The sequence below is a fragment of the Castor canadensis genome, chromosome 17, assembly GCF_047511655.1.
Source record: "Castor canadensis chromosome 17, mCasCan1.hap1v2, whole genome shotgun sequence".
In the NCBI taxonomy this organism is placed as follows: Eukaryota; Metazoa; Chordata; class Mammalia; order Rodentia; family Castoridae; genus Castor; species Castor canadensis.
The window spans coordinates 17,726,045-17,740,411 of NC_133402.1; the positions used below are offsets into that span (position 1 = coordinate 17,726,045).

Consider the following 14,367-nt stretch of genomic DNA (forward strand, 5'->3'; position numbering starts at 1 on the left):
ATTGAACCCAGGGCATCACTGTCACATGGAACCACTTCCCCAGGCCTATTGTGGTTTTTGAGACAGGATCGCACTGTGTAGCCCAGGTTTGCCTGGAACTTGGATTTTTCTGTCTCTACCGCCTGAGGGCTGGGATTACAGGTGTGCACTGCCACATCTGAGTTAATTTTAGAGCATTTCTTCACCTCAGAAAGGACCCCTCTCTTTCCCTCCATCCTCTCGTCTCCCACCAACCCAGACACCCCCCAGGCTTGCCCGTTTGGACTCGAGTGCACACGACTGTGTCACGGGAACACTTGCCAGTGTTACAGCATTTGTCAGTTCTTTGTCTCTTTCTACTGGCAAATATATTTTAAGTGACACATGAGAATTGTACCTATTTGTGGGGTACAGTGTGATAATTTGGTAAGTGGATATGACGTGTCATGAGCAAATTGGGGTATTAGGACTGTCTCCTCAAACATTTATCATTTCTATGGGATTTGAACTCAGGGCCTCCATGCTTGCTAGGCAGACACTCTAGCACTTGAGCCAAACCCCAGCCCTTTTTGTGCTAGGTATTTTCCTAACAGGGTCTCGACTTATGCCACAGCTTGCCTGGACCATGACCTCCCATTTACCATTCCATGTAATGAGAGGACACTGTGCAGCTCCATGCCCAGTTTTCATTGGTTGAGATGGTGTCTTCTGAACTTTTTGCCATGCTATCTCTGCCTCCTCTGTAGCTGGGATTACAGGCGTGAGCTACTGTGCCTGGCAAAGTTCTTAATTTTTAATTGTAGTAAAATATACCTATCAAAATGTCACCATCTAACCATGTTAAATGTTCCTTAAATACATTCTTTTCCTGTGTAACCATCCACACCATCACCTGCAGAACGTCCTCATCTTCCCAAACTCAAGTCTGAACTCATAAGACAGCAGCAGCTCCCACTTCTGCTTCCTGTGTCCCCTGGGAAGTGGTCCTCCCCTCTGTCTAGGAACTGACTGTTTTAGGTGCCACACGACCTTTTGTGTCTGCTTTATGTCACCCATCATGACATCTTCAAAGCTCACCTGTGGGGTGGCACATGCCAGAATTTCATCCCAAAGATTAAACAGCACACATACTCTGAGTAGTCTCTCCTGTCTGCGCTGAGTGATGTATGCCACATTTGTTTGTCATTCACACAGCCAGGCACATTTGGTTTGTGACAGAGGCAGTGTGAGTCTCTGCTTTCAACTTTTTGGGGGACTTGAACTCAGGACTGGAGTTGCCCATCACACAGTAATCCTGTCTTATTGTTTGATGGGCCACGGTGTTGCTTCCGGAAGTGGCTGTGCCTTTTTGTACTTCCAGCAGCTGTCACATGCACCAGTCCCCAGATCCTGGCCAACACTTGCTATTTCCTTCCCGCCCTCCTCCTCCCCCTAACCCCCTCCCCTTCTTTTTCTCATAGCCATCCTAATGGACACAGAGTGACATGTCACCATGATTTTGACATGCATTTTTTACATCTTTTTTGGACATCTTCTTTGGAGAGATGTCTCCTCAGGTCCTTTGTCCGTTTTGAATCAGAGTGGCTTTTTGATCGCTGATCTTGTTGAGCTACGGGAATTCTTTTTATATTCTGCAAATTAACCCTTTAGCAGATATCTGGTTATCTTCCACTCCCTGGAATGGAACCATCTCTCCGTGGCGCCCTCCGATGTGCAGGTTTTAATCGTGATGTCGTTCACTTTGTGTATCTTTCCTTCCGTTGCCTGTGCATTTGGCATGTCAGGAAGCTTCTGTGACTTCATGCCTGAACGCTTCCACTTGGGCCTCTGGTCCATTCAGAGTGATTTTTTTATGGTGTAAAGTACAGGTCCAAGAAGTTCTGAATTTTATGTCGCTAAGTTCCTCCACCCTTTCTTTAGGATTAGTTTCCATCCTATTGAAGACATCATCCACACCCCAAGTTTATGGGCCCTGTATTTTTACTCCTGTCTGCCGTGTGGGTGCTGGGCAGCAGGTTTTGAGGAGAGCCAGTGGGTGCTGCCCCCACCTAGTACAGTTTTCTTCCTGCTTCCCATGGGACACTGCAGCACCCCCACTGTGGCTCTGCCCAGACCCCCCATCGGACTGGCCATGGCTCAGAGGACATCCCATCCGCGGCCCCCCTGACATTCCCACCTTTGCCCCACAATAAGGGCTTCCTCCAGACGGCACAAGCTAAACACAGATGGTGAGGGACGGGGCAGGAAGGGTCCAGGGCCCATCGGAGCCAGCCATTCAGCAGGCGCCCAGTAAACACAGGGGCGCGGCCACCTGCAGGGAGAGGTCAGTTCCAGTGTGGCCTTGTGGGCGCAGGCCACCGGGTACAGCCAAAAGGACCGGATGTAAACTCACCCAAATCAAAAAATGCTCCAATGCCAAGTGCACAGGACTTTGGAAGCAGAGTGCATGGGTTCAAACCGCACCAATCTCCACTTTTCAGCTGTGTGATTTGGAAAGTTCTTTGTATTTTTATTGATGTATTTTTTGGCGGTATAGGGCTTGTGCTTGATAAGCACATACCCTACTGTCTGTGCCACACTTCCAGTCCTCTTTGGATCTAGGTGTCTATCCTTTTTGGATAGGTTCTTGTGTTTTTGCCCAGGGCTGGGCAAAGACCTTCTGTGACTTCCTCATAGCTGGAATTACAGATGTGCACCAACACCCAACTTATTTGTTGAGATGGGATCTTGCTAACTTTTTGCGCAGGCTGGCCTCAAATCACAATCCCCCTGAACTCCACCTCCCAAGTAGCTGAGATTAGAAGTGTGCACCACCATTGCTGGCCTAGAAAGTTGTTTGAATCTTGTTGAGCCTCAGTTTACTTGTCTGTAATAATGAGGATCATGGCATTTAACTGTCAGTGTTGTTTAACTGTGGCAACAGGAGTAAAAGGTGTGGTCACCACCAAGGGAAGGGACTTATGTCTGCTTTCCTCATTATGGTCTTTCCAGTGCTTAGAACAGTGTCTAGTGCATAGAGAGACAAGGATGCCCGCATATCCAGAGCTGATTCATTCATCCACCAACCTGCCCACCCATCCACCCATCCATCTGTCCATCCATCCACCCATCCATTCACTTCTCCATCCATCCACCCATTCATCCATCCACCCACCCACCCACCCACCCATCCATCCATCCATCCATACACCCATGCATCCATCCATCCATCCGTCCATCCATCTGTCCCATCCATCTATTATCCATCCATCTACCCATCTACTCTTGAACTCCTCCATGTGTCCTCACTGGGGATACACAGACTAACTTGTGGGTTCTACCAGCCCTTCTTGAGCTGATCTTAAAGCCTCACCAGTTCTGATGATTCTCCAGCTGATTCACATACCTTTGGCCCCATGAAAGGCATTCCTGGGCTGTCCGGTCCATGCATCTGGACACCTGCTGAGAACACTCATTAGCCCTTGCTAATGCAGGGGGCAGTGGACCTCTTGAGACTCACCGCTTTCGTCTCCCTTTGGGAGATGGGGTGGTCCTCTTTGCTCTAGGATTTTCTACAGCGTTGTGCTCTTATAGGAGTGCTGGGGCACCTGTGAGTGCTGGGAAGAGTCCATTGTCTCTGCTTTCTTTGCTTCCCTTCGTGTTGGTTAAGACTGTTAGCTGTCTTAACAAACAATTCCCAAACCTCGGGGGCTCTGCGTGATAAAAGTTGACCTTCAGCTCATGCACGTTAAGTACAGTGCAGGTAACCCTGTAGCCAGCACCCTGCCACCTGATCATCCAGAGATCCGGCTGAGAAGTCCTGTCCTGTGGCCTGAGCCATCTTTCTGCTGCCCGCTGTCTGCAGAGAACATAGGGTGGGAGAGCGAGGATGGCGTGGGGAAGCTCGGCCCACTTCTCACCGGCATGGCACCCCCCCAGTTCACCTGGGGTCCCGCTGGAGGCCTGCCACCCTACTTTGTGGATTCCTCTTTGGAATGTGAATTGCCTGCTTTCAGTTCTCTGTCCCTCCCTGGTTCCCTGAAGGTCCCCACTGGCTGATGATCCACGTGGAGGTCCCCGAGGCCGGGGTCTGTGCGCGTCACACCGTCACACCGGAGACACAGAGAGTGCAGACCTCCGCCTTCCTTTCCACTGAAAGTTCTTCCTGCCAGGGTGCAATCTCTTCTGGACTCAATGTCCTGTTTCGTGTCAGAGAAGTTGGAAATGATGCAGATTCAGCTTCCTGTCATGCCTTTGGCCATGAGCAGCCTATCCGTCCTCACCTTGCTGTGTTTGTCCCACACCAGTTTGTGCCAGCTCAGCCCCTCGTGCGGGGGTGGGGGTGGTGTCACTCGCACCTCACATTGACACGCTGCCTGCACAGGCTCTGACAGCTCTGCTCCATTAGGGCATCAGCTCTGACCCTCCCGAGGCTCTGACTAGTGTGTCAGAGGACATGGGCTGCCGTGGACACCTTTGTAAAACTCAGAATGTGGACTCTTAGGAAGTCGATGGTCATCCTGTATGGCCCTTCTGCCCCTTCAGAAGACCATGTCCCCATTGACAGACAGGGACAAGTACCTGGAATGTGCTCCTATGTCCTTGGTGTCACTGCTGGGTGGGGAGCTGGTGGTTGCTTAAGAGAGGAAGGACTGACTGCGAGGTCCAAGACGTGGTCAGGCTAGTCTACCTAAAAGGATGCTTCCAGGCCCTGGGAGAGGCATGTAAGGACCAGATTTGGAAAATGAGAAGGGGACCCTCTCCACCTCTGAGGACCAGGCGCCCCTCTAACCCACACACGTGCTGTGTCCCTCTCCTGGCAAGCCCCACACCACCAGCCGTCTATCCTCTCCCCTCTGGCTCAGCACAGTCCCAACACCCACAGTCAACTAAGTCTAGGTCACTTTTCAAAACTCCAAGGAGAGACAATTTGATTGGTCCACAGTTGGAGCTGGAAACTGCTCAGGTCCAATGAGCTGAGGCGGGGTGGGATCATGTAGTCAGAGGCTCCTCCCAGGCTGTGGTCAGTGTCATTAACAAGGGGGTGTGGCTAGGGAGGCAATGATTGGCATGCTGCTGTGGTGTAGGCTGGGAGGTACACCATTGTTTGGTTTGGTAATAGGAGGATGACATTGAGCCAGAGGAACCCCAGATCTGGGTTCAAATCCTGGCTCTGGTCAGGCACAGTGGTTTACACTTTTTATCCCAGCTACTTGGGAGGTGGATATGAAGAGGATGACAGTTTGAGGCCAGCCTGGCAAAGGGTTTTAGCAAGACCTATCTCGACAATAAGCTGGGAGTAGTAGTACACACCTATAATCCCAGCTTCATGGGAATGTAAGTAGGAGGTTTGTGATCTGAGGTCAACCCAGGCAAAATTACAAGACCTGTTCTGAAAAATAACTAAAGCAACATGGGCTTGGGGAGTGGCTCAAGTGGAAGTGCTCCTGCTTGGCAAGTGTGAGGCTCTGAGTTCAAAGCCAGTATTGCCAAAAATTTCCAGTCTGGCAACCTTCTCCCTGTGAGCACAGTCCTCCACTTGTGATCAGGCAGGACTGTCCCCGGAAGAGTCTTCGACTATCCACTCCTCTTCTTCTCGGCCTTGCCTGCAATTGGACAGGTGGCCTCTTTGGTGTCCTTAGTGTCTGTGGCAGGTGGGCTGAAGGTCGTGTGAGTCCTGAGGAGTGGGGTTTATCTCCTAGTCCTGAGGCTCAAGAATCTTAGGTTCAGGTGCCATTGCCAGAGAAGGGCCTGTCCATGTGGATCACCACCACAGGGGCGGTCAAGCAGGGGTTCACTGGCAGGTCCTCCACAGTGTGTTTTGCAGCCTGAGTGCTTAAGGAAGGGAAAGGCTTGTGCGAATTCCACGAGGATGAGCGCTCATGGCAGTTCTGTCCACAGCAGCTTTGGCTGTAGCTAGACACCAAACAACAGTCAGTGGGCAGTGAGGAGACAGACTGGAGGATCTGCAGGGCAGGGTTGCAACAATCTCAAAAGTCACATCAAGCTAGTCACCAGTGCCTCACACCTGTAATCCCAGCTACTTGAGAGGCTGAGATTTGAAGGATCAAGATTTGAGGCCAGTCTGGGCAAAAAGTTCTTAAGACCCCATCTCAAGTTCTCAAGACCCCATCTCAACCAATAACAGGGTGCAGTGGTGCACACCTGTCATCCCAGCTCCAGTGGAGAGCAAAAATGGGAAAACTGCAGTCCAGGCTGGCCTGGACAAAAAGCCAGACCGTATCTCAAAAGTAACAGGAACAAAAAGGCTTAGGGGCTCATGCCATAGAGTGCCTGCCTGGCAAGTATGAATGAGTTCAAATTCCAGTACCACCTAAAAAAAAGTCACATCAAGAAATTTGGGCTAGATCTCAGAAGCTACCCAGAGACGATCCACCTGATCTGAGATGGTTTGATCTGCTTTAAACTCTGAAAACTGATTCCCAGCTGCCCCAGGCAGAGGGATGGCTTCTGTGGGGATGAGAAGCCCTGAAAGGCTGGGTGACCTGAAAGAAGGGTCTTCTTTAAGTCTCTCTACTGTGCAGCCCAGAGTCTGGCTAAGTGCTCACTGCAGATCATGACTAAATATTCCTCAAACACAGGGTTTTGTGGGCCTGTGTCATAGACATCACTTGCCATTGGAAATAAAAACCTAAGCAGAGTCCTCATTGTTGACTCCAAGTCTCTCCCTTCCCCGTTCAGGCTGTGATGAGTAGGGGCAAGTGGGCAGGGCAGGCTCCTTTCAAGGTCAAGGGATGTGTGGCCGGCCTTTCTCAGCAGCAGTTCCAGGGCAGGAGGGGACATTACGGACCTAAGGTCGCCTGCTTGCCACTAAAAAGCCAGTACTCGGGAGGCAGGAGCTGGTGGGATTTCCTTCAGGAGAAGGAGATGAGGCTTATCCAATAGCTCTGGGAAGATGAGTGTTATGGTCATCAAAGACCCGTGTTGGGGACTCTGATACACGAAAGGGCTTCTACAGGGAGGGGAGGGAGGCACGGGGCAGGGGCAGGAAGGCCAGTGCTGGGTGGCATCCTCACCATCCAGGGCATGTGTTGGTTTTTTCCCCTTTGGCCAGAACAGAGCAATCAACCTTGACCTCTTGGGGCTAGTTCCTGCAATTCTTTACAAAACCACATCGCATTTTTGCAACTCAAGCTTCATACTACGCATTCTGGTCTAATCTGAGGGTCACCAGATGCTCTAGGTTTTATAATCTGTCCAAAGACAGATTAGTTGGCAGTTAACATCTTCATTAATCTTTAGAATTGAGAATATCTGGCAAAGCGAGAGGGCAAATGATGTCTCGCAGTGGGGTGACCACTGTTCCAGGACCCTGGGGCTCTTCCTGCTCCCCGTTTGTACCAGTGCTTCCTACAGTGGGCGCTGTCTTAGCTTCAGGTTTGCCTTGGTGCCATCTTGGTTCTCTTCACAAAACCTTGAACCCCATGAGGGCACCGCCTTGCCTGTCTCCTTCAGTGCCAAGTCCCACCAAACAGCTGAGCTCCACATTACAGAGCCTCTGCTCTGAGCCAGGCACCTTGGACCAACCATGTCACTGTCTTGCTGAATTCTCCCAAGAGCTCCACGACACAGGTGCTACTATTGTCCCCATTTTCAGATGGGAAGTCAGGCTCGGAGGGGCCGAGCATGGTTCTCAGCTCAGAAAGCTTTGAAGAGAGGGAGTCAGGATCCATACCTGGAGCATGGGGTCCCTCAACCTGTCCTCTTCCACTCGTCCTCTCCTTGCACGTGAACTTAGCTTTCTTGTTAAGCCTTCCCGCTTGCTCCCCACGCCTCTTCCCCAACCCACAAGCTCACTGAGAACTGAGCTGGAGGATGGGGTCAGAGAGAGAGGCCCTCACAATGGAAGGGCAACTGTGGCCTGGAGCTGGTCCTGCCGTCTCACTGCTGTGGTCTCGTCTCCTGCTATTTCATTTACTTCCTGTGGAGTTCTCATCAATGTCCCTTTAGGACTGACGTGACATATAAACTGGTGGAGACGGTGAGGAAGATTTAATTTGGCTCAACTCGTGCCCTTCATCCTCCCAGCGGAGGGAATGCATGGAGTTTTGGCCTCCAGGAGCCAGGTCCCGTGTGGCAGAGCCAGGTCCCGTGTGGAGCTGGTGCTCAGGCAGTGCACACCTCAGGGCTGTTCCTGGGCACCTCAGGGTCCTCAGGAAGGGCACGATGACACAGCCCCTCAGGGCATTTGAGTCTTGCATTTCTGACAAGCTTCCTTCCAGAAGGTTGGTTCTGGGGTTCTGAGAGTCAAAGCCTTCTGAATTTTTATCATAGGCACTGGCTCACCGATTATTTATGGAGCATCTACTGTGTACCTCTCAGGTGCTATTTCTAGGGCCTGGTCTTCATGGATTTGTTTTTGGTGAGACAAAACTCAGCAGAAGAGAGCAAGCTAATATTTATTGCCACTCTGATCAGGTCTGTGTTCTCAAGTATCCATGCCTGGCTCCAGTTGACTACGAGATTGCTTTCTGCCCCTTCACCTACCAGTCCCTGGCCTCCACACTGGCCACAGCCGGTTCTGTGTGAAGCATTTATGTTTGGTGTGTTTTTATGGATGTGTCACTTTCTGCAGGCTGGGGCTGTGTCTCCTGTCCCTCTGGGACCAGCACCCACCCCAAGAATATTGTCACAACAACGGGAGAAAGAAGAGAGGAGAGTGGAAATCAATGACACCGATCAAGCCCTGGCTGGGGAGGTACAAACACCACAGAGCCATGTGGCAGTGGAGGACTGGCTGTCGCTGGCCCCAGAGGATTGTAACACAGCTGAAAAACCCCCATGCGCTGGTGATGTCGCCACCATTGTAGTGTCGTGGTGATGCTGGTGTTGTCAAGCTGCCACACTGGCAGCTGTGTGAACATAGAGTGCGTACACCATGTGCCCTAGGTCACCCTTGCCAATGACACAGAGTTGAGCCAGGTGGGGATGCGTGCCTGTAATCCTAGTGCCCAGGAGGCTGAAGCAGGGAATTGTGAGTTCCAGGCCAGCCCGGGCTACCTGGTGACGGCCTATCTCAAAAAACACCATTTTCAAAAGCTGTGTTCACCTTGTCTCTTTTTTCATTTTTTGGTGATACTGGGGGTTGGGTTGAACTCAGGCTTGGCGCTGCTTGAGTCACACCTCCAGCCTTTTTGACTTTGGTTATTTTTGAGATAGGGTCCCCATTTATTCCCCGGCCAGCCTGGATTGCATGCAGTCCACCTATTTAAGCTTCCTGTGTAGCTGGAATGACAGGTGTGTGCCACCACACCCAGTCATTGGCTGCGATGGGGTCTTCTGAACTTTTTGCCCAGGCTGGCCTTAAACTACAAGTCTCCTGAGGAGCTAGGATTACACGTGTGAGTCACCATCCCGGGCCTCTTCGTGTTTCCTGATGGTATCAACAGGATACATGGAGTGAGTGGCCTACACCACCTAAGCATGTGACTTCTGCACAAGGAGGAGACCCTCTGAGGACACAAGGCTCAGTGCACGTCCTGTCATTAAGTGACACGAGGCTGCATATTCTGCCCTGAGGGAGGGCTATAAGCAGTTGCTGAAGGGTACCGCAGTTGACCTTGGTGTGTTACCAACCTCATTCTGCTTGTAAGTGCTCATTGTCGTCTAGTGATCTGTCCAAGTGCTGCCTGGGCCCAACCCCACCCCCAATCCTGTGCACCAAGCCTCATGTGAGAATGTCCTCGTGTGGACCAGGTGGGGTCCTGTCATCGTCACTTGGGTGTGGCTTAAAGATGGAAACACATTCTGAGAAGTGCATTGGTTTTATTGTGTGACCACCATGGAGGGCACTTCTGCAAACCTAGGTAGCGTTGACTACTCCACCTCTGGGCTCCAAGTTGTATGCGACCTGGCCTGTTGATCCTGAGGCCACAACACCTGAAAGAATGTGCAACTCCATCAGGCCCAAGACAGTATGAAGCAGCTGGCAGCCAGTAAGGCAACTGTGGTGACTCATGCTGCAATCCAGCTGCTTGGGAGGCAGAGGCAGGAGGACTGTATCTAACACCAGCCCAGGCAAAAGCATGAGACCCTATCTGACAAAAATAACTAAAGCAAAAAGGGCTGCTGGATGAACGATGGGTCACTGATGAAATAAAAGAGGAAATTAAAAAGTTCCTGGAAGGCAATGAAAATGAAAACACAACCTACCAGAACCTATGGGACAGAGCAAAGACAGTCCTGAGAGGAAAGTTTATAGCCATGAGTGCATATATTAAAAAGATTGAAAGATCCCAAATCAATGACCTAATGATACATCTCAAACTCCTAGAAAAACAAGAACAAGCAAATCCCAAAACAAATAGAAGGAGAGAAATAATAAAAATAAGAGCTGAAATCAATGAAATAGAACCAAAAAAACCATACAAAGAATTAATGAAACAAAAAGTTGGTTCTTTGAAAAAATGAACAAGATAGACAGACCCCTGGCAAACCTGACTAAAATGAGGAGAGAAAAAACCCAAATTAGTAGAACCAGGAATGCAAAAGGGGAGATAACAACAAACTCCATGGAAGTCCAAGAAATCATCAGAGACTACTTCGAGAACCTATATTCAAATAAATTTGAAAATCTTAAAGAAATGGACAGATTTCTAGATACATATGACCATCCAAAACTGAACCAAGAGGAAATTAATCACCTGAATGGATCTATAACACAAAATGAAATTGAAGCAGCAATCAAGAGTCTCCCCAAAAAGAAAAGTCCAGGACCTGACGGATTCTCTGCTGAATTCTATCAGACCTTTAAAGAAGAACTGATACCAACCCTCCTTAAACTGTTCCATGAAATAGAAAGGGAAGGAAAACTGCCTAACACATTTTATGAAGCCAGTATTATACTTATCCCAAAGCCAGGCAAAGACACCTCCAAAATGGAGAACTATAAGCCAATCTCCTTAATGAATATTGATGCAAAAATCCTCAACAAAATAATGGCAAACCGAATTCAACAACACATCAAAAAGATTATTCACCATGACCAAGTAGGCTTCATTCCAGGGATGCAGGGGTGGTTCAGCAAATGAAAATCAATAAATGTAATAAACCACATTAACAGAAGCAAAGACAAAAACCACTTGATCATCTCAATAGATGCAGAAAAAGCCTTTGATAAGATCCAACACCATTTCATGATAAAAGCTCTAAGAAAACTAGGAATAGAAGGAAAGTACCTCAACCTTATAAAAGCTATATATGACAAACCTACAGCCAGCATTATACTTAAAGGAGAAAAATTAAAACCATTCCCTCTAAAATCAGGAACCAGACAAGGATGCCCACTATCTCCACTCCTATTCAACATAGTACTGGAATTCCTAGCCAGAGCAATTAGGCAAGAAGAAGGAATAAAAGGAATACAAATAGGTAAAGAAACTGTCAAAATATCCCTATTTGCAGACGACATGATCCTATACCTTAAAGACCCAAAAAACTCTACTCAGAAGCTTCTAGACATCATCAATAGCTACAGCAAGGTAGCAGGATATAAAATCAACACAGAAGAATCATTAGCATTTCTATACACTAACAATGAGCAAACGGAAAAAGAATGTATGAAAACAATTCCATTTACAATAGCTTCAAAAAAAATCAAATACCTAGGTGTAAACCTAACAAAAGATGTGAACGACCTCTACAAGGAAAACTATAAACTTCTGAAGAAAGAGATTGAGGAAGACTATAGAAAGTGGAGAGATCTCCAATGCTCATGGATTGGTAGAATCAACATAGTAGAAATGTCTATACTCCCAAAAGCAATCTACATGCTTAATGCAATTCCCATCAAAATTCCAATGACATTCATTAAAGAGATTGAAAAATCTACCGTTAAATTTATATGGAAACACAAGAGGCCACGAATAGCCAAGGCAATATTCAGTCAAAAGAACAATGCTGGAGGTATCACAATACCTGACTTCAAACTATATTACAAAGCAATAACAATAAAAACAGCATGGTACTGGCACAAAAACAGACATGAAGACCAGTGGAACAGAATAGAGGACCCAGATATGAAGCCACACAACTATAACCAACTTGTCTTTGACAAAGGAGCTAAAAATATACGATGGAGAAATAGCAGCCTCTTCAACAAAAACTGCTGGGAAAACTGGTTAGCAGTCTGCAAAAAACTGAAACTAGATCCATGTATATCACCCTATACCAAGATTAACTCAAAATGGATCAAGGATCTTAATATCAGATAACAAACTCTAAAGTTGATACAGGAAAGAGTAGGAAATACTCTGGAATTAGTAGGTTAGGTAAGAACTTTCTCAACGAAACCCCAGCAGCACAGCAACTAAGAGATAGCATAGATAAATGGGACTTCATAAAACTAAAAAGCTTCTGCTCATCAAAAGAAATGGTCTCTAAACTGAAGAGACCACCCATAGAGTGGGAGAAAATATTTGCCAGCTACATATCAGACAAAGGACTGATAACCAGAATATATAGGGAACTTAAAAAACTAAATTCTCCCAAAACTAATGAACCAATAAAGAAATGGGCAAGTGAACTAAACAGAACTTTCTCAAAAGAAGAAATTCAAATGGCCAAAAAACACATGAAAAAATGCTCACCATCTCTAGCAATAAAGGAAATGCAAATTAAAACCACGCTAAGATTCCACCTCACCCCTGTTAGAATAGCCATCATCAGCAACACCACCAACAACAGGTGTTGGCGAGGATGTGGGGAAAAAGGAACCCTCTTACACTGCTGGTGGGAATGTAGACTAGTACAACCACTCTGGAAAAAAATTTGGAGGCTACTTAAAAAGCTAGACATTGATCTACCATTTGATCCAGCAATACCACTCTTGGGGATATTCCCAAAAGACTGTGACACAGGTTACTCCAGAGGCACCTGCACACCCATGTTTATTGCGGCACTATTCACAATAGCCAAGTTATGGAAACAGCCAAGGTGCCTCACTACTGACGAATGGATTAAGAAAATGTGGTATCTATACACAATGGAATTTTATGCAGCCATGAAGAAGAATGAAATGTTATCATTCGCTGGTAAATGGATGGAATTGGAGAACATCATTCTAAGTGAGGTTAGCCTGGCTCAAAAGACCAAAAATCGTATGTTCTCCCTCATATGCAGACATTAGATCAAGGGCAAACACAACAAGGGGATTGAACTTTGATCACAAGATAAAAGTGAGAGCACACAAGGGAGATATGAGGATAGGTAAGACACCTAAAAAACTAGCTAGCATTTGTTGCCCTCAACGCAGAGAAACTAAAGCAGATACCTTAAAAGCAACTGAGGCCAATAGGAAAAGAGGACCAGGAACTAGAGAAAAGGTGAGATCAAGAAGAATTAACCTAGAAGGTAACACCCACGCACAGGAAATCAATGTGAGTCAACTCCCTGTATAGCTATCCTTATCTCAACCAGCAAAAACCCTTGTTCCTTTCTATTATTGCTTATACTCTCTCTACAACAAAATTAGAAATAAGGGCAAAATAGTTTCTGCTGGGTATTGAGGGGGTGGGGAGGGAGAGGGAGGGGGCGGAGTGGGTGGTAAGGAAGGGGGTGGTGGAGGGGGGAGAAATGACCCAAGCCTTGTATGCACATATGAATAATAATAATAATAAAAAAAGGGCTGGTGGAGTGGCTCAAGCAGTAGAGTGCCTAAACAGCAAGCTTGAGGCCTTGAGTTCGAACCCCAGTACCACCAAAAAGCAGGGGAGACAGGTAAATGCAAGGTTTAGGGCCTGCCACCTGTGTCATATGGCATGTTGTTTACAAAGAACATTTTTTAATAATGAGGGGTATACTCTAAAATGAGATCAACAGTATAAAAGAGTAGATACATAAGCCAGCAACACAAGTGATTATAAAGGACCACGTTGCTGGATAAGGTATTTATGTAATGTACTTTTGTCATTATTTCTGAGCGTGTTCCCACTTATTAAAAGCGTTTTTAGAGCCAGGTGTGGTGGTGCACGCCTGCAATCCCAGCACGGGGAGGCTAAGGCAGGAGGATCTGTGCGCAGTCGTGTGTGTGCTATTTTATAGGACTGGCCACTCAGTAGGTTTGCTGACACCTATGCCACCACAAACAAGAGACTTAACGCATTGTGTGACGATGTGGTGGATGTCACTAGGCGGCAGGAATTGTTTGGCTCTGTTCTAATTTCACGGGACCACCATCAAATGTGTGGCCCTTCTTGACTCACACATGATTACGCAGCTCAGGGCAGCTCTTAGTTTGCAAAATTAATGACAGCACCTCTAGAGGTGCCGCACCCTGCATCTGGCCAAGGCTGGGTGCCATCCAGCCGTCTAATGTCTGCCTCTGCAGTCAGCACAAAGACAAAGCACGGTCAGGCCTGCATTTGCATCGCTTTGATCAGGAGCACGCCA

General features: G+C 47.7%; 1 protein-coding gene across 8 annotated transcripts in view; it reads left to right on the plus strand.

Annotated features, from left to right (window-relative positions):
• Positions 1–14,367, plus strand: part of Gsg1l (GSG1 like) — a 194,443-nt gene that overhangs the window by 72,648 nt on the left and 107,428 nt on the right. The gene's annotated exons all lie outside the window — the stretch shown is intronic.